Source organism: Vespa velutina, chromosome 7 (assembly GCF_912470025.1).
Source record: "Vespa velutina chromosome 7, iVesVel2.1, whole genome shotgun sequence".
In the NCBI taxonomy this organism is placed as follows: domain Eukaryota; kingdom Metazoa; phylum Arthropoda; class Insecta; order Hymenoptera; family Vespidae; genus Vespa; species Vespa velutina.
This window is the reverse complement of record NC_062194.1, coordinates 5,482,528-5,502,527: the sequence shown is the minus strand read 5'-3', so window position 1 is coordinate 5,502,527 and position 20,000 is coordinate 5,482,528. Positions and strand designations below refer to the sequence as shown.

General features: G+C 34.2%; 1 protein-coding gene across 12 annotated transcripts in view; it reads right to left on the bottom strand.

Annotated features, from left to right (window-relative positions):
- Window positions 1–20,000, bottom strand: part of LOC124950782 (zinc finger protein 608-like) — a 195,810-nt gene that overhangs the window by 77,018 nt on the left and 98,792 nt on the right. The window contains exon 1 of one of the 12 annotated variants that reach the window (XM_047498065.1): window positions 17,180–17,574. The exons of 9 other annotated variants lie outside the window; for them this stretch is intronic. The gene's annotated coding sequence lies outside the window, so the exon portion shown is untranslated. Of the gene's footprint in view, window positions 1–16,187; window positions 16,390–17,179; window positions 17,575–20,000 lie in introns of those variants that run through there. 2 more of the 12 variants (XM_047498066.1, XM_047498063.1) reach the window with 2 other exon arrangements.

Genomic DNA, 20,000 nt, shown 5'->3' with positions numbered 1-20,000 from the left:
ACATTGACATACAAGCATTGAACGAATCTAATGTAAAGATCTGTTCGAAAGGAATCAATTTTGATCTTGAAGATGGGATGGGTCGGATGAGAAGGAGGAGGAACGGGGAGGGAGAAATAGGAGAAAAAGAAAAGAAATATACCGGATGTCTATATATTCTGACACGTCTGTCGGCCGTTTAAAGTAAAAGGAAGAATGAACGAAACTGCATTTTCTCTACATATGAAAGATGGATAGTTGAAGAAAGAGGAAAAAGAGAAGGAGAGACAGACAGACAGACAGACAGACAGACAGACAGACAGACAGACAGATAGAGAAAGAGAGAGAGAGAGAGAGAGAGAGAGGGAGAGAGAGAGAGTAATAACAAAAGAGAAAGAGCGATAAATCTTCGTTGGGGGAAAGCACACCTGTTTGTTCTCGCGTCGATAACGGGACGAAGGGTAAGGTTGGAAAAAGAAAAAGAAAAAGAAAAAAAGAAGATGAAGAAGAAGAAGAAAAAGAGACGAAGAGGAAGAGGAGGGAGATGGATAAAGAGAGGGAAGGTGGTGCAAGAGGAGAGAGAGAGAGAGAGAGAGAGAGAGAGGGTGGAGGTGAAGAGAAGAGGACTTCTCGAAAGTCTCGTGCAAATAGTTACTCGGGTATGGACGCGGGTTGGTTGGTTGGTTGGTTGGTTGGTTGGTTGGTTGGTTGGAGTTTATCGCTTATATATACCGGGTGTCTCGAGTAGATAGACTTTAATAGTCTCTCATTTATCGGCTTTGCGTGGTCGCAAGATATAATGTGTATGTGGGCGATATATGGAGGAAAGTTTGCAACGAGCTTACGTCGTCGTACGAATGACAAATCGGAAAGTTTAACTATGTTCGCGATATCGTAACGTCGACGGCGCTCGGAGAAAGATAATGTTGGATAACGGTTGAAATATGAGCTCTACGTTGTGAGCCCGTAACCATCGCCAAAGAGAGAAGAGATCCGAGAGACATCGACGTTTCTATCTATCTCTATCTATCTATCTATCTCTCTCCCTCCCTCCCTCCCTCCCGCCCCCCCCTCACTCTCTCTCTCTCTCCCTCTGTCTCTTTCTTTCTTTCTTCCTCCTTTTTCTCTTATATTTATACGGTGGTGGTACATACGATATTCTGATAAAGAGAGATTTTCTGTAGATATTAAATATTAAATAACAAAAGTGAAAACATATAATCGGATGAAATAGTAATGATGGTTTATTTTAATATTACTACTACTTTTGCGTACAGTAATATTACAAAATTTGACGATACTTTTTTTTTTATATAAGATACTAAATATATTCTTAAAAAAAAAAAAATATATATATATATAAATAATAATAATGATAATAATAAATTTTCAAAAATAAATAAGGAAGAAAAAGTAAAAATTATATAATGGTACAACACGTGTCCGTGTGTCTATATATATATATATATGTACGTATGTATGTATATATGTCATACACACGAATTAATATAAAGCATATCTCACGGGCCTGTTCATTAAAGCTAATATTTACAGAGATATCAATATGATTCCATATGACACGAAACACCCTGTATATGTTTGTATATATATATAACTTATATATATATATATATATATAAGTTCGTCGTACGTCAATTCAAATCTTTCCTCGAAGGTAGGAATTGCACGATTCACGAGACTTCAAAGTTATCCGATGATAACGTTTATAATTCCACCAATGATTAATCATCGTCTTTACTTTATCGATGACGCTTTGGTATTAAAGTTAATTTAAACGTTTCAGAATGTAACTTCTTAAGGATACGCTTTAAGAATGTCAGAATTTTTAACTTTATAAATGATCTTTCTTTCTTTCCTCCTTTCCTCTCATCTCTTTTTTCTTAAACAATAAATCGTTTGCGTAACCTCATCTAGCTCATTATATACATATTTTAAACTGAGATGTATTTTCACCTCGAAGAAATATAATTTCCGATTGCTTAATAAAGATCCCGTCTTCTATCTCCCCCATCCCTTCTCCTCCCCCAACCCCTTTTTTTTCCTCTCATTTAACAATTCGCTTCGCGGCAAACTCTTGGACTCTCTTCCACCTCCTCCAATTCCTCTCCTCCTCCTACTCCCTTCCGTTCCTTCTCCTTTGTGAATCTAATTTTTTTTTTTTTTTTTTAATCTCCCCATATGGATTCCCCAACGGACATAATAATTTATCGAAGTCTCTTCGTCTTCACGGTAGACTAAAATAATCTACTACTAACGCGTCCCTTTTTCAGAGGTCCGACCTTTGTCGGCGCTAATTTCTCTCTTTTAATGTCCTCTCTAATCATTAGTTTCTCGTTAGCCGTACAACAGAACAAAACCCAACACAAATCAACCACAATACGGCACAATCCAATAGCAACACATATATATACACATACATAACAATTACTATCGTTGATTCCTTCTCTCTCTCTCTCTCTCTCTCGATAAGGACAATATCGTTATTGTTCGGTGTACGAGTTAAGCAGGAATTTTTTAAATAATTTGTATGCTTGAAAAAAGAAAAAAAAAAAAAAAAAGAAAAAAATTCTTCACACAAAATTCTTCTGTAGAGACTCGAGTGTTTACAAAGATAAACGATGATCATTAACGTTATTAAGCTAGTTAAAGAACGGATAGAAAGACAGAGACAAAGTCAGAGATAGACTGACTGGTAGACAACGAAAAATAGAGAGCAAGATATATATACATATATATATATATAGATAGATAGATAGATAGATAGATAGATAGATAGATAGAAAGAGAGAGAAAGAGATAGATAGATAGATAGATAGATAGAGAAAACAAAGATTCTAATAGCCGTTAGATGGCCTTCTTGCTTGGATTCAATTACTCGTCACGCTCAGAGAACAAAATGCGTGCACGAACAATGCCGAGGAAAAAGAATCGAATGGCTCGCACGTAATACCTACTTGTGCTTCGCGACAACACGTTTCTTTCTTTCTCTTTCTCTCTTTCTCTCTCTTTCTTTCTCTCTCTCTCTCCCTCTCTCTCTCTCGTTCTCTTCGTTCACTTCGTTCATGCCACGCACATTTCTAACTCGTTCTTCTCCATCACCAAAAAGGAACGTTCGAAAGCGATAACCCATCGTTAACGCTCGACGAGTTTAGTCTAGACGAACGATTTCTAATGTTTTCTAAACGTTTTCATAACCATTAATCTAACGATGCTAAAATAATACGTAATTTTCATTGACTTTTTCACGTAATGATAAACACTATTTTAATAGTAACACACATACACAACACGCACACACATTTTTCTCTCTTTCTTTTTTTTTTTTTTTTTTTTTTTTATACTCGTTACGATCTTCGATTTTTAACGCAAATTCGCTTTAATTTCTAAACGTATGTTTTACTCTGTAAATGGATGTTAGATCGAGCGGCAATGATGATTCAGCCAAAGGAAATTTAATTTGATCTATAACGATCGTAGAAAGCGTTTAGTATCTATAATAAAATGTTATTATTATATTATCTAGTATCCGGTGATATAGTTTTTATCTTTATATCACTATGTTATCTCGATGCATCCCGTCTACGAAATATTTTCGCTACATTGATCACAAATATGGCTCTCTCTCTCTCTCTCTCTCTCTCTCTCTCTCTCTCTCTCTCTCTCTCTCTCTCTCTCTCCTTCTCTCTCTCTCTCTCTCTGTCACTTACTTTATATGCATCGTTGGTGTACGTATGCCAAGCTCGAGACACCGACAGTCTGTTACCTGGAACGTCCGTTTTCCTGTCACGCGATTTTCCTCGCCTTTAAGTCTTCGAATAACTTCGTAAATATCGTAAAAAAAAAAAAAAAAAAAAAAAAAAAAAAGAAAAAAAAAGAGAACAAAAAATCGGAAAGAAAAAGAAAGAAAAAAAAAACCGACGACTAACGGCGTTCGACTCATTTAACATCAATTTTCAAGTGATTTATTTATTTACGAAAAAAAAAAAAAAAAAGAAAAAAAAACTATTTCATCTTATATATATATATATTTTCATTTTTTGTATCACGAACCTGTTAATCGTTGTCTTTTTTCTTTTTTTTTCTTCTTTTTTTTTCTTTTTTTTTTTCCTTTCTTTCTTTTTTACGATAAAAGTAAAATTTTAATTAAACGAAAAGAAAAAGAAGGAAAGAAAGAAAGATAGATAGAAAGAAAAATAAGATCGTTTCCCTATTAGTTTTTCTATTCCTATTAACGTAACATCAAACGCTATTAGAAGCTAACGGCTCGATTCTCATTACGATCTCACTATCTGGCACCGTTTCCACCAACTTTAAGACTTATTGCGTTTCCTTGGCAAGGTACATTGCCAGGACTGATACTGCCAATACTCTTATACAATTTGTTGACGAGACCATTAAGAAGAGAATGCTTGCCAACAAATAGTAGTAGTTCCCACCCCCTCCCCCTCACCGCCGTATCGTACGAGGAGGTGCGATACCGCGAATAAAAAACTTCTACTACTCTCTCCTCCCATTTTCAATGTGAATTTTAACGTTCGATGTGAATAAACATCACACTTTCAATTTTGACCAATGAAATGTTCGAATGTTCGACGTTGATTTTACATCCACGAGAATTATCATTAACAATTTATTTTTCTCCATTAAATTTTAATTCCATTTTTCATTCACACTGTACCGAAGATTTCTATCTTATATATATATATATTTATATATATATATATATATATTTATTCACAAAAGTAAGATTGTACACTTTCTGATAAGATTACGATCTAGAGTAAAAAGAAAAAAAAAGAAAGCACTATTGTACGCATATATATATATATATATATATAGAACAAAAGGTACTATGAGAGGATAATACATTTTTATTTGAAACAACATTTAAACAAAAAGAAAGAAAGAAAGAAAGAAAGAAAAATATTCAAGTGTTTCTAAGATTTCTATCTTATACACATATTTACAAAACATAAGATAACACTTTGCGACAGGGATCTCTAATCTAAAATAATACATATATATATATATATATATATATATTTATATATATATATATATGTATATATATATGAAAATGAACACTATTGCATTTTATTAATGCAATAGCAAGTCACGAGGAACCTAAATATATTTCTTTTTTTTTTTTTTTTCTTTTTTTTTCCCCCTCTATTAATAACAACGGTTCGACGAAGAGAAAACAAGAAAAAAGAAAAAAAAAAGGAAGGAAAAAAGGAAAAAAAAAAAAAAAAAAAAAAAAAAAAAAAAAAAAAGAAGAACTGTACCCACAAAAAGATATATCCTACCAAAGAAACAAACACATTTTCTACGAATATCACAGTGGCATGTTGTCAAAAAATTGTCACGAATTGGAAGAGACGAAGATAAAAAAAAAAAGAAAAAAAGAAAAAAGAAAAAAGAAAAAAAACTAAATAAATAAAAAGAAAAGAAAAGAAATAGTTGAAAATCTACAAAGAGAAATATAGAGATAAAGATAAAGATAGAACGTAAAAGAGGGGTTGTTCCACCAAGGTTCTTGGATGAAGAGAAGAAAGAGGAGAAGGAGGAAAAAGGAAGAGAAGGAGGAGGAGGAGGAGGAGGAGGAGGAAGACGAAGGCGAAGATGAAGGCGACGACGTATGTATGTAAGGAGTGACAAACGAAGTTTACAAAAGTCGCTAAAGTACGACCGAGAGAGGAGTCGTGGTAAAAGTAAATATTCGTCTTTCCTCGTCTTCATCTTGTGGCTGGTCGTCACACCGTACTAGCAAACGAAATGAGCAAGCTGTCTTCCTCCCTACTCCCCATTTCCCCCTAACCACCACCAACTTCCCCTTCTCGTTCTCTTCTTCCTCCTCTTCCTCCTCCTCCTCCTCCTCCTGCTCCTCCTACTGTTTCAACGTGAGTCCCATTTCCGGTGGAGGGTTCCTCATACGAAGAACCTCCTCCGACACGATCAAGCGAGCGTGCAATGCAACATCGAAGAGCCATTTGTAATCGTTAACGAGCGGATAGAGTTACACGTTCATTAATTCTAAAGAACCTCTCTCTCTCTCTCTCTCTCTCTCTCTCTCTCTCTCTCTCTCTCTCTCTCTCTCTCTCTCTCTCTCTCTCTCTCTCTCTCTGGATCGATGAATCGATAGATCGATGGTTGGATCGATCGATAACGAGCGTGAGATCCTCTGAATTCGTTAAATCATTGCTATACATTTTTTCTTTTCTTCTCTCGAATAATTAAATTGTTAATTAGTAATATATATATATATATATATATAAATACATATATAAGTGTTTTTAGAAATTCAATCGGCTGATCCATGAAATTATATTATATTGTGCGTTCATTTCTTTTTCAGTCAATTAAGTAATTAATTAGCAAAGAAAAAAGAAAAAAAAAAAAGAGAGAGAGAGAGAGAGAGAGAGAGAGGAAAAATAGGAGGAAGAAAAAAGAAGAAGAAGATGGAGAAAAGGAAAAGAAAAAATTATAATAAAAGAAATAAATTCAGAAAAATTAAAGCATTCGACTCGTTATCATAGATATTTATAAAAGATATTTATAAAACGTATTAAAATATAGATATTATCGTATTTGTATTAGTTATTTGTTGGCTTTATCACAAATTCAAAGCTGTCTTTTCTCTTCTTTTTCTCTACACACACACACACACACACACACATTCCTTCTTGTTTCTTTTCTTATTACTTTCTACTAATTGATTAATTAAAATAGTGAAATTGAGATAATTATTAGAGAAGAACAAGTGATAAATTGTAAAGAGCGATATATAAGTTTAAAAGAATTCAATCGAAGGTTCCGTAATATTACTTCTATATCATTGCTGAATATTTCTAGAGAGTTGAATTTAATCGAACACCATAAAAAAAAAAAAAAAAAAAAAAAAAAAAAAAAAAAAAAAATGGCGTCTCGTTATCATGAATTCGAACTTTCTCACTTTCTCAATCGGCCGTTCTCGTTTTCCTTTTCCAATCGTACACGAATACGGCAAATGATTTTCCTTGGGTGAAAAGCGATAAACGATGACGATAACACGATAAACGGCCTTTTGAAGTAGAACGCGAATCGACTATGACTTAACTTTGCCAATAAATCATCAACGGCCTCGCGTCATCCGGTCGCTCTTCTACTATGTAGATCCGGCGAATATGGTCGAACACGAGCACGTATAAGTTATATATAATGCTCGTGTTATCTCCTTCAACGATTTACAACAGCATTTATTATAACGGGTGTTGTATCGGAAATTATCCATATTCTTGGAAAAAGTTAAATCAATCAGGTTACAGTTATTAGTCAGTTTGATCGTAAATTATTTAGAAACGAACGATTTTCCAATGGCACGAAATTTTCTTCGTAAAGGAAATACTTAAAATTTTCTGATCCGTTAATCAATTGAAAAAATAAAAAGAAAAAAAAAAAAAAAAAAAAGGAGAAAGGAGAAAAAATAATTCCATACACCGGATTATTCACCTTAGCGGGAAAGAAATTAATTCTGAAAGTATAGCATTTAACAAAAATTACTTAGTAATGAATGTTCTAATCGATGAAATTGTTCCTATAAAAAGGAACTTTATTAAAACTTCTTCAATCCGTTAAACTAATTTCGAAATAATTCCATGCTGTGTAATGTATAATTCTCCGCATGAAGTGAATTAATTTTAAAAATATAACATTTATCAAAAATTACTTAGAAATGAATGTGTTCTCATGTATTTAAAATAATTTTCTTTAGAGAGGAATTCTTCAAACGTCTGATCCGTTAACTAATTTAGAAATAATTCCATACCATAAAGGAACGGTATTTTGTTGTCGTTAAATAATTAAAATTTCTCTTTCTATTAAAACGTCAAATTTCTCCTAAAACTAATTTAAACTCTGCGAGTTTGATTATCGTCTAACGTGAAATGATTCTAAAGAATTTAAAAAGACAAAAAGAAAAAGAAAAAAGGAAATTAAGAAAAAGTAAATAAATAAATAAATAACTAAATAAAGTGAACTCAATAGTCATTTAAATAATTATCGAACGCAATCGAAACGCAAGAGGTAACAATTAATTTACGTTTGATCGTTTTCTTGCTCTTTATTTATTTATTCTAAAATGTTAATAAAAAAACCAGGGAATCAAATGAAGTCAGAAAGATACTTTTGATAACACCCTGTATATATACATATATATGTATATATATCGATTGAGTGACAGATTAGGATCGATTGTATTAGATTAAGGCGAGAGCCTGTTAATTAATGGAGCGCATTGGCCCTTCGATTAGTCGAGAGCAAGTTTCGGTCAAGCCTCCCTCTCTCTCTCTCTCTCTCTCTCTCTCTCTCTCTCTCTCTCTCTCTCTCTCTCTCTCTCTCTCTCTCTCTCTCTCTCCCTCTCCCTCTCTCTCTCTCTCTCTCTCTCTCTCTCTCTCGTCGTTCGTTACGCGTTGACGCCCACTATCTCTTCCTACGCAATCATGCGTGAAACGCAACATTCCCATCGAGATGTCTAACTACATCAAAACGAGCGATAACAAAGCCCTTACATTCTATTTTCTTTTCTTCCTTTTTTATTTTTTTTTTTTTCAATAACGCCAAAGGGTAAACAAAAAAAAATATACATATTATATATATATATATATATATACACACAAAAGGGGATGGAGGTAGATGAGGAAGAATTGAAAAGCAAACTCAAGAAAGATAAGAATGATAAGTGTATTTTTTCGATAATTTTGAATCTATTAACGAGCCCTATTGTTTCTCTTCATACACAGCTGTATGACATATATATATATATATATATATATATATATATATATATATATATATACATATATGCATATAAATATGCATAGATAGATGTATATACATATTACGAGCGCGTCAAGTGTGCAAGAGTATCGACGGCAAATGTGTTATTAAACGCGCGATGCGCTAAAATCGTGTATGCGGCTTAGCACGGCGGAATGCCGATGTAATTAAATTCGATAACTTTATCATGGTATTCGATTAATGCCATACGATACGATATTACGTTAGTTCACCGAGCGAAGATAAAATGTAATTATAAAACGGTGCTGGCAGACGCGTCGTGTTTCGACTATGTATATGTATATGTATATATATATATACACGTATGGTATCTATGTATGCATGCACGCATATACGTGTGTATATATATATGTATGTATATATATATATACACATATATGTATTAACACGACGAGTAGTAACGAATGGAGACAAAAAATGGGTGAAAAAAGGGGTTGACGCGCCCGATCGGTGTACTAAAAAAAAGAATAATAAAAGAAGAAAAAATGGGGTAAAGAGAGAGAGAGGGGGGGGGGGGCAATGGAAAATCCAGGGAAAAGCCGAGAGACAAACGCGATATGAAATTTTTGTAGTTTGGAACGACGCGTTTCCAGAAATGGGTGGGATTCGGGTGTTGTAGGGAGTAAAAGGGAAGGTAGGGATGGAGGGCCAGGCAGGGTGTAAAGGGATAAAAAAACAGGAGAAAAAAAAAAGAAATACGAACAATAGAAGAACGAAATTGATAGAATGGGCACGTAGAAGTTAGGTATACGTCATCGCTTATTTCTGTTTTATATATATATATATATATATAAACTCTTTTTGAAAGCGGAAAAATATGGATCCGCTGACTAAGGGAAAATCATCTTTCGAAAACAAAGAGCCCATTACAATCCAATGTAAGATAATTATGTTCCAATGTACTGTTGCGTTAACAAATATATATGAAGACGTGTTTGTAAGAGTAAGAACGATTGAAATATAAAAGAAAAGAAAATAATAATAAATACATCACGGGGTGGGGAGGCGGAATACAGGAGAGAAAGAGAGAGAGAGAGAGAGAGAGGGAGAGAGAAATATGATTGTGAGAGTTCAAAAAAAGAAAATAAATAAATGAATGAATGAATATAAAATAAAAAATAAATAAATGAATGAATGAATGAATAGTATAAAAAATAAATAAATAAATCGTGCTATTGCGAAGATAAAAAAAGGAGACAGAAAGAGAAAGAGAGAGAGAGAGAGAGAGAGAGAGAGATTACGATGATCTCTACTACGAATATTCTTCGAATGGTCGACGAGGCTTTTAATGGTTCTTTCCTCTCGTTAACTCGAGCCACGCACAAAGGCACGCTTATCTCTTTTCCTTTCTCTCTTGTTCTCTCTCTCTCTCTCTCTCTCTTCTCTCTTCTCTTCATTCTTCGAAGAGACGAACCATGCAACACGTACGCATATGCATAGAGCGCGAATCCGTTGTGAAAAAGAAAAAAAGAGAGAAAAAAAACGAAAAAAAAAAAAAAAGCGAAAAAAAAAACTCACGATATTTTCCTCTTAAGGAAAAAAAAAAAAAAAGAAAAAAAAAAGAAAGGAAAAAGAAATAACGAAAAAGAAAAAAAATAGATATATGATATGTTTAAATTGAAACGAGGAAGGAAAAAAAAAAAGAATGTAATCACGTAGGATAAAAACATTTTCTTTGTACGTCATACTAATTGTATTTACATAAACGTATTTATATTTACACGCTTGCATATCTTGTATTAATATGTTATGTAATTTGTGACTATTATATATATATATATATATATATATATATATATATATATATATATATATATATATATATATATATATATATATGTACATATATATATTATTTAATACTACAGTACTATATATATATATATATGATAATTGATTATAGTATAAATATTTTATACTATATTATATACAGTACATATACTATTATTATTATATTATCATATCATTATCATTATTTATTATTATTATTATTATTATTATTATTATTATTACTATTATTATTATTATTATTATGATTTGATATTACATAACATAATATAGTATAATACATTTATATATTATGAAAGAAAAAGAGAATGAAAAAGAAAATAGATATACAAAGAGGATATTTGTTTACAAAAGTAAAAAGAGGAGGAGGAGGAGGAGGAGGAGGAAGAGGATTTATATATTTCCTTTTTAACGCATCAAAGAGTATTTTAAAAGAGACGTCGTAACGTTAATAAATTCGTTCGTACGGAAACGTTAAGGAGTGCGTTCGTGCGTACTATTCTTTCTCCTTCCTATCCCATCGTTCTCTCTCTCTCTCTCTCTCTCTCTCTCTCTCTCTCTCTCTCTCTCTCTCTCTCTCTCTCGTTTTTTTCCCCTCACCCTCAAAAGAACGGCCATTAGTTACTCGCTCATGTAGGAACGCGAGAGCGTATTAGATTCGATCATTTTTCCTCATATTTTCTCAGTGAATATATAGCAGCTAAAGTTATAAAGCTCGTCGTTGTCGTTGTCGTTGTCGTTGTCGTTGTCGTCGTCGTCGTCGGCTTCCTCCTCCTCCTCCACCACCTCCTCCTCCTCCACCCTTCCTTCCTTCCTACTCCACCTTGCTGTTGTTATTGTTCTCTTTTATCGCTTACAATGTCGCCGGACTACAACGGCTCGTTTACGGAACACTGGACGCACGTAAAAACCGTTAAAAGGTCATAAGTCACGATTACGTGTGATTTTGCTCGATATTGTTGAAAGAAAAAGAAAAAAAAAGAAAAAAAAAGAAAAAAAAAAAGAAAAGAAAAGAAAAGAAGTAAAAAGAAAAAGAGAGAGAGAGAGAGAGAGAGAGAAAAGAAAGAAAGAAAACCTGAATTTTGCATCGCTACCGCTCGATTAATTTATCGAGACAATGTACATTATTATTCAATAATACAACGCTTGTTCTCAGGTATACGCGATCGTTGAAAAATAATATAGCACATTTTTCGAAGCGTTCTTCAAAATAAAATATAAAATAATGTTCGTAAATCTCACCTCGATAGAAATTAAAAATATACTATTTTTATTATTACTATTATTTATACAATTGTATTATATATATATAGAAAAAGTATTATTAGTAAAAGAAATATAAGAATAGTATAATAATTTTTGAAGCAATGATAAAATAGTATTAATATTATATGTTTATCGTTAAAGTAAATATAAAAATAGTAATCTAATTTTAAAGTCAGTAGTAGTATAAAAATAAAAAATAAAAAAAGAAAAAAAAAAAAAAAAAATCCATTACTAAAAGTAAATATAAAATGGGTGATGTAATTTTTAATGCCATTAATAATAGTAAAAACAAAATATATATATTCGCTATTAAAATAAACGTAAGAATAATACTATTAAAAGCTATTGTAAGAACGATGATATATAATTAATTCAAAAAGAGTTAAAAACGCAACGAGAAAATTGAATGAAATTTCTTTTCTAAGGAAAAATGAATCGCAAATGTAAATAATTTACGTGTCGCGGGTATAAATGATGAGAGAGAGAGAGAGAGAGAGAGAGAGAGAGAAAAAAGAGAAAAAAAAATTAGACATTATGTTGCATACAAGGCGGCGTTCCTGGTGGGGTTATTCCTGATATAAGCATAAGCTCTACGAAGCTACATAAAAAAAAAGAAGAAAAAAAGAGAAAGAAAAGGAAAAAAGAAAAACAAATTGAAAGCATAGGAATAATATTTTTTATACGATGAAATGTTTCTAAGAAAATCGACTGTATTTATTGAAAGAGTTCAAAGCTTTATTCTCGAATAAGAGCCGGTAAAAGAGAAAGAGAGAGATAGAGAGAAAAAGATAAGTGGGTGGAACAAGTATTGACGGAGGCACGCACGTTAGCGTGACACTCGCGACCGTCGCTTCCGCATCACGGAAATCGCTAGATCCTATTAATCTCAACAATAAGAGAGAGCTTGCTTGCTCGATAATTCGAACTCGAATGGAGGATACGAAAATTTGATGAATATTCCAAATAAACGTGAAAACAGAGATCGGTAAAAGTTAACGAAGCACCAGGGGAAAAAAAAAAAAAAAAAAAAAAAAAAAAAGAAAATAAAAAAAAAAAAAAACGAATATAAAAGGAAAACGTAAAGGGATAGCGGGGGAAAGTGAATAGATAAAACGATAGTGATAGAGATATATTGGGAAAGAGAGATAGATAGATATAGATAGAGAGAAATAAGAGAGTTTCGTGGTGGAATTCGTTCGAAGTAATTATCCTCCTCGAAATAATCGTCGAATGACTCGAATAATTCTTTGGCTTTGCTATATAACACACGCTATATATAAATATATATATATATATATATATATATATATATATATATAGAAAGAGAGAGAGAAATATATATATATATATATAGAGAGAGAGAGAGAGACTAAGGAAAAATAACGATCTATAATTTAACGACGTCTACTTTATCATCGGTTATATCGGTTAGAGAATACATTGTCTGTGTGTATGTGTGTATATATATATATATATATATATATATGCATATATACGTAGATATGTATATGTATAGGACAAGAAAAGACTACTATTAATATAACGATGAAAGTCAGGGAGAATAGGAATAAAAATGTAATTTCCGTCGTCGTCGCAGGAAAAAAAAAAGGAAATGTTAAAAGGAGAATATAAGAGGACGGGGGGGAGGTCGATTGGAGAGAGGGATGAGTAATAAACAGAAAGAGAGAGATAGAGAGAGAGAGAAAGAGAGAATAGGAAAAGAAAAGAGAGAAAAAGGGTGGATAAGCATTAGAGCCTATTAGGCGAACACAACGAGCGCAACGATTAGACGTGTAAACTGGCTTAGGCACTGCAATTTGCCTTGCACATGGAGAAAGCTTTTACCGCTTCGACGTAGCCACGCACGAGGCTCTCCTTTATCCTTCTCAACACCGTATATATATATATTATGGCCTTTTAAGAAAGCGTCGATGTGAGAGAACCCATATTACCACTTTCCAACTGAAAAAAGGAAGATTACTGACCACCGCCATAGTTAAATGAAAAAGTTTGTCGATGGTTTTCTCGACACCCGTTATAAGAACGATATATATATATATATATACACACATATATGATATAATAATTTTCTTTTATTTGAAAACGTTCAAACTTGATGTATACTTTCCGTACACATCGATAGAATATTTTCATTGTCCTTTCTACTTCCTTAAAAAAAAAAAAAAAAAAAAAAAAAAAAAAAAAAAAAAAAAAAATTCTTTGCAAAGGGCAGTAATAACAACCTAATTAACACCTAATAACAATGTCATGTTGATCGATATGATATTTAATGATTTTACGTTGTATAACACGTACAATATTTTTTTCCTCTTTCCTCACCAGCCCCACCCAACCAGCTTTTTTCCTCCTTTACGTTTTTTTTTTTTTCTTTTTTTCTTGTTTACTTTTATATCCTTAAAGACAAGTAACGATAAATAAAGATGAGAATTTCGAGAGAATCGTATGAGCAAACTGTTGGTTCGTTCGTTCGTTCGTTCGTTCGTTGGTTGGTTGGTTGGTTAGTTGGTTGGTTGGTTGGTTGGTTGGTTGGTTGGTTGGTTAACAAGCATAAATCATGCACGACTAACACGCCGTGGTATGAGTAAAATCAGCGAGAAACATCGCGGCGACTTGTGATTTATATATCTTAAACGCCCCCTATAAACTTTTGTACCCAGTTCTTCGCGCTTGATCGTTAATTCGTATTAACCAAAAAAAAAAAAAAAAAAAAAAAAAAAAAAAAAAGAAGAAAAAGAAAAACGAGATAAAAAGAGAGAAGGAAGGAGAGAAAAAAGATAAAGAAAAGAAAAAAAAAAAGGAAAATATCGTGCCTCGATGGCACACTACTACTAATCTCGACAGATTCGTGTAAAACGTCAGTTTAAACGAGAAAGAGAAAAAAAAATAGAGAGAAAGAGAGAAAGAGAGAGAGAGAGAGAGAGAAATAAGAGAGAGAAGAGAGAAAAAGAAGATTGGGGAAAAAAAAAGAAGAAGAGAAAGAAAGAAAAAGAAACTGTCGCCACTCGATAACGGTTTCTGCTCGTCCAATATGGCCGTCCGGGCGGGCTTTTTAAACGACGTTTATTTCTCTTTTCCCCTTTCTTTCTTTCGACTCGTTTCATGATAAAAAAAAAAAAAAAGAAAGAAAAAGAAAAAGAAAGAAAAGAAAGAAAGAAAAAGAAAAGGATACGATAAATCGTAAGTAAAAGGAGCGACTTGCTTTTTTTTTCATCCTCTTCTTTTTCTTCTCGCGCGCGCGCATTACTTCCGGGAGGTGGATGAAAAAAAAAAAGAAAAAAAGATGCCACGAAAGAAGAAGAAGAAGAAGAAGAAAAAAGAAAGAAAGAAAGAAAAAGCAATGAGGGGAAAAAAAAAGAGAGAAAAAAAATAAGAAGAAGAGGAAGAAGAGGAAGAAAAAGAAAGAAAGGAAACACAACAATGTCGGCAAGTTGCGTCTTATCGCTCGAGCGTGCTAACTCGCACGCCATTCGATTTACTAACGACTAACGGCTCGTTCTCGTAAGACTCGTCGGCACGTAGTCACAATACCTCGTGCAGGTCGATAAATAATCCGGGCAGCTCCACTGCTGCCGACTCCGTTTACACGCTCCCCTTACACATAAGCGCGACTCTGACTCTCTACAATTGTACTATATATATACGTTTACGGTATACACGTGTACATACATACATAAATATACTATGTATGCGTGCATATACAAATATACATACATACATATATATATATACATGTACATATGTATATACATATCCAATACATACGTACATATATGTATATAAAATAAATGTAAATATATATATATATATATAGATATATATATATATATATTTCGATATGTCGAAGAGAAAAAGAAAGAGAGACATATACGCTTATCCTTTGTCCCACGCGACGATCGACGTCCGGAGGGGAAGGAACTGAAGAAGGAAGAAGAGGAGGAGGAGGAAGAAGAAAAAGAGAACGAGGGGAAGAAAGTGAGCATGTATATGTTTATACAAAGTGGGGGAGGGGGGAGAAACTTACGAGAATTCACACACAAACACACACACATACCGCGTGCCGTTATTTTCTACTTTCTTATTGTATTTAAAAAAATTATCTTGTAAAAGCGTAAACAATATATATATGTATATATATTTTGTATCTTTTTTTTTTGTATATATATATATATACAAAAACAAAGTGAAAGGTGACAGAAAAAAATATTCATTGATAATACGTCGCTCTCCACGATTTTTATATAAGAAAGAAGAAGAAAGAAGAAAAATGAAGGACATACTTACGACGAATAGTCATCGTCGAAATTTCAAAATTCGTGCATTTCTTTTAGCTTCTTTCATCGTCGATTGTCGTCGTGTTGTGTTGTGTATTCGGTTGTACGTGTAGTCCGATCGAAGAGGCACACAAGTATAGATAATATACACAAGCACAAGAAGAGCACATATATATATATATATATATATATATATATATATTTATATATATATATATGTATATATATATATATTACACTATAAACCACGAAGGATTTTTCCCAGCAAGTAAAACTTAGTAATTCCGGATATTTTTTTTGGCGTTGAATAGAAAAGGACGGAGATAGATAGGTGACAGCAGCAACAACGGTGATAACGATGGTATCGTATTTGCAGAGGTTACGGCAACGACGGCGTTGGCGGAGATGAAGGAGACGATGATGATGACGAGGACGACGACAGCAGCAACAGCAGCAACAACAACAACAATAACAACAACAACAACAGCAACAACAATGAAAAAAATATTCAAAGCACTCACTTCACGCGGTACTCGCAAAAGCGGCATGGCCGACCATTACCACCAACACACGTAAAATCGGTCGCACGTACGACGTGGCACGACGCGTTACACACAGACAGGCCTCCTGCTGCATCGTCGCGTTCGTTCGACGAGCCGAAACGAGACGAGTGGGCCCGAACGACACCGACCGAGAGACAGAGATAGAAAGAGGGTGAAAGAGAGAAAGAGAGAGAGAGAAAGAGAGAGAGAGAGAGAGAGAGAAACGGGAGCTACAGAGAAGATACAAGCACACAACACACAGAAAAAGATATATATATATATATATATATATATATATACAGAGAGAGAGAGAGAGAGAAAAGAGAGAGCAAGCAGAACACGCTCCCGTGAGATACACACACACGCCAAACGCACGCACGCACACAGTCACACTCCACTCACACTAACGCAAACACACTGTGATATCGAGCTTGGGAAGCTCGTCGATGCACTCACTCTTTTCTTTTTTATCTTCCTTCCTTCCTTCCTTCTTCTTTTCCTTTTTCGTTGACCGACTTTTAACAACCGTCGTACGTTTTTTCTCCGACGTCTTCTTCTTCTTTTAAAAAAATGACGGTTAAGAGACACGAGTTAACTGTTATTAGATAACAAAACTGCGTAGTCGATAGCGCCGGTCTTTTCTTTCACGAGCCACGAAAATCGTTCGCCGTTGTATACCGGTGTGTACTTGTATATATCCATGTGTTGTAGGTGTGTATGTATGTATACGTACGTGTGTATATACATATATATATATATGTATGTAGGTATATGTATATATATCCTCACTCACAACACTTCACGTCACGTCGTACCGGCTCGAGCGCTTGGCGCTTACTGAGCCAACGCTACCCCCACCCTTCTCTCGACCGGTGCTACGGCCGGCAGCCCTCCCCCCTTTCCCCCACTCATCATCTAGCTATCCCTACCACCGTCGCTACCTACACGCTACTTCTACTGTCGCTGCTGCTGCTGCTGCTGCTGCTGCTGTCGCTGCTGCCGCTGTCGCCGCCACCATTGCTGCCGCCACCGCCACCGCCACCACCATCACCACCACCACCACCTCCACCACCGCCACCACCACCGCCGCTGCCGCCGCCGTCACCTCCGGATCCGTCCTCTAACGCCGCGTTACTCTTTTCTACTCTCTCTGCCAGTCACGCTCGGCCGCTCCGAATACCCTCGTCCTTCTTCTTTTTCTTCTTCTTCTTCTTCATTTTCTTGTTCTTCTTCATCTTCTTCTTCTTCTTCTTCTTCTTCTTCTTCTTCTTCTTCTTCTTCTTCGTTCGTTCGTTCGTTCGTTCGTTCGTTCGTTCGTTCGTTCGTTCGTTCGTTCGTTCATGTTTTTCATTCTGCACCACACCAAGTGTCGTCCGTGGCAATATAATATCTCGGTAAATAATTTACCTTTCCGAAGAATTTACGTCTCGAACGTAAAACGTCTTTGAAGGTTCGTTTGAACAAGCATTAATAAGAAAGGACCACGTATTTTATTTTACCGCGTTTTCTTCTTACCCTTTTTGAATACGTTAATAACTTCAATCGATTTTATGGTAGTCATTTAATCGATCGTATTATCTATATATGTATATATATGTATATATATGTGTGTGTATGTATATATGTATATATATATATATATATATATATATATCGTCGAAGTATTTCAACGAAACGACAAGGTAGGAAAAACGTTGGGGGTTTTACTACCTTGGAATTACCACGCAACGATAATTCATAATCGCACCGGCTTTAAACCGAGCGGCAGACGGGAAAAGAGTTTTAAAACTCGAGTCCGACTTTAAGTGCCTAGGTAGAAGAGGGATTATCCTCGGGACGATGAATAAACTCTCTCTCTCTCTCTCTCTCTCTCTCTCTCTCTCTCTCTCTCTCTCTCTCTTTCTCTTTCTGTATCCCTCTCTCTTACCATAGACAAGCACGGATAGAATATAACGGATAGAGCTAATATTGCAAGGATGGTGAGATTCTATGAGTGGTGTACTAGAAAAGTACGTCAGTTTTTGCTTTTCTCTTCTTTCTTTCTTTTTCCTTTTTTTTTTCTTCCCCCTTTTTTTTATTTTTTTTATTTTTTAATCTTTTTTCTACCCTTAAAAGAAGTTCACAACAAACAATGCGAACGAAATATAACGATAAAAGACAAATAATATTATTTTCTATTACTATTTTTTACCTACGGACGGGGGGCTAATTATTGTCTAAGAATTATGATTATTATTATTATTATTATTATTATTATTATTATTATTATTATTATTATTATTACGAAGAAGAATGTATCCTGACCTGTCCTGAAAAGTACCGCTAGGTCGATTAAAACAACAATGAAATTATGACGGCTGTTAGTCGTATTAAGCCGATGAAGTAGGAAGCTAAGCTAGTCAGGAAGCGAGAATGGAACGCTATTTACATACGATCGTAAATGTTTTCTCTTTCTCTCTCTCTCTCTATCTCTCTCGTCTCGTCTCGTCTCGTCTTCAAGCTCGATTTCCTGCTCGATGTTAACAACGTCAATGTACCTGACATACATATGCATCGATTATTTATCAACGTTCACTATGTATGATCGATAACGTAGAAAAAACTTTTAACAAAATCTTATCTTTCTTTTTCTTTTTCTTTTTTTTTTTGTCCCTTCTCCCCTCCCCCCTTGTTTTTCTTAATTCTTCTGTCATTGATTAAACTTTTCAAAATGATTTATAAGCCTCAAAAGCGTAGGTAGGAAATTCCTTTCATAAAAAGATTAAAGAGAAGAAAAAAAAAGAAAAAAAAAAGAAAATAAATAAAAATAATAATAGTAAAAAATAAAGAAGAAGAAGAAGAAGAAGAAGAAGAAGAAGAAGAAGGATAAAAGAACAAAAAAGAATAGGAAAGAGAAGAAAAAAAAAAATAAGAAAAAGCAAGGGGATATGAAAAAAGCCTCGCTCTTAAAGGCATATGAATTATTTAAAGAGTCGCGGGCGCGAGCGCAAGCGATGATATATGCGCGCCATAAAAGTGAACCCATCCTGACAGTCCGCGCTCGTGGATTATAAAATTTGATTTTTAAATAAACGACGAATTATATAGAATCCAAGGCGTATAAATATTTATACCGGCGCCGTACCGGGCGCGTACCGGGCTCGCAAAGATCTCTGTGTATATTTTTACATACGTCTCTCATTCGCGATGCACGTATCCGTCTATGCGCGTTTTTCTGTGTTCTTATTCCGTTCGTTTCGTTTCGTTTCGTTTCGTTTCGTACGTTCGTACGTTCATT